We start from the raw sequence: 1,519 nt of genomic DNA, 5'->3' as shown, positions 1-1,519 counted from the left end.
CAAGAACAAACTGGGAGGAGGGTAGAGAGAATAGTGCAACAATGAATGAATGGAAGCCCAAAATCTCTGTAAATGTTTATGAAAATTAATAAAATATAGAAAAAAAAGTTTAAAAAAAAAGGCGCCTTTGTTCTTTAGCAGTTTGGAGAGGTCATTGAGAACAGATTTTTCCAATGCAATGTGTCTTGATTTCTTTTTTCTTTTAAATTTTATTCTGATTTCTTTACAAAGTTTGAATACATTGTTTTTCAGAGAAGATCCTTCCCCCCCCACCCATCGGATTGTGCAACCTCATTATTAACACCCTACCCCCCATCCTCACTCCTCTATTTCTACCCTCCCCCACCCCCACACTGAGTGAACCAACTCAGTCCCACAAGGACAAATACTGTATAAATCCTCAAATATATCCTTGAGATAGTTCTTAGATTCTGGTAGAATTAAGGTTATACTTGTGGACTGGTTTTGATTTCCTTCAACTTCAATTTGAACTTGCATAGGAATAACTGAGGTTCTGGGCCACAATCAGCACCTGACCTGGTTTTGATTGCTAACATAAGGCATCTTCAAAGATTTTTTTTATTCCACAGATATAGTCAATCTGATTTGTATATAATTCATCAGGTGAGATCTATGTATATAGTCACTGCTTGTGTGTTTTTAACCAATGTATACAAACTTTGTGGGTTTTTTTAAAAAAAAATTAATTGCAAGAAATAAAAAAAATTTAAAATATTTGCAATAAAAACAATCACTGTAGAAAATTCAATCATTCAACCTCTAGCTTCATTTCTCTTATCATGTCCATAATTTCCAGTGACCAATCCTTCTTTGTCTCCAACTTTTGCACTCCTGTCATCAATTATTATTAATGCATTTTGATTGCAGGTTCTGTCAATGTCAGACTACTAAAATTAGTAGAAATCCCGAGTTCCCCCCATTTTTAGTTTAACTATTAGTGCATTTATTTGAATAGCAATTGCATTAACATACCTTCCTTTTACGCTTATGGATAGTATTCTTTTACAACGTTGTATTTAAGGATGGCTCTTGAAATGATCTTTTTGACTATTCTTTCTTAATTTGTCATTCTTGTGCAATGGATTATACGACTGTCTGATTCAAAGTGGCCGATCTAAGCTTGCTAAATGCGTAGAAGATAAAATTTTACGCATTATATTTCATTTTTTAAAATCTCCAACTTTCCTAGATTCCTACATTATACATTCCATGTTCAAATCATTAATGGATGTTTGCAACTGCTTTTCCTCATTTTCATTGATACCCATTCTGAGTTCAGCCTCCAGTCCTATATTTAGCCATGCTTGTCTATTATTCATAGGAATTTTGAAAGCCTATTATTTCAGAAGTGGGTGGCCAATTCTGCCTCCTAATAGAAGTCAAGTCAACCAGCACAACAAACTACAGACAAGTGCTGCACTCATAACAGCAAACAATAAACAAGTTGTTGTTGTTATTGTTGTTGTTATGTGCCGTTGAGTCGCTTATGACTCGTAGC

This window comes from Elephantulus edwardii, unplaced genomic scaffold, assembly GCF_000299155.1.
Source record: "Elephantulus edwardii isolate Elephantulus edwardi_28Jun2011 unplaced genomic scaffold, EleEdw1.0 scaffold00165, whole genome shotgun sequence".
NCBI classification, from domain to species: Eukaryota; Metazoa; Chordata; class Mammalia; order Macroscelidea; family Macroscelididae; genus Elephantulus; species Elephantulus edwardii.
Note: the sequence above shows the minus strand (reverse complement) of the source record.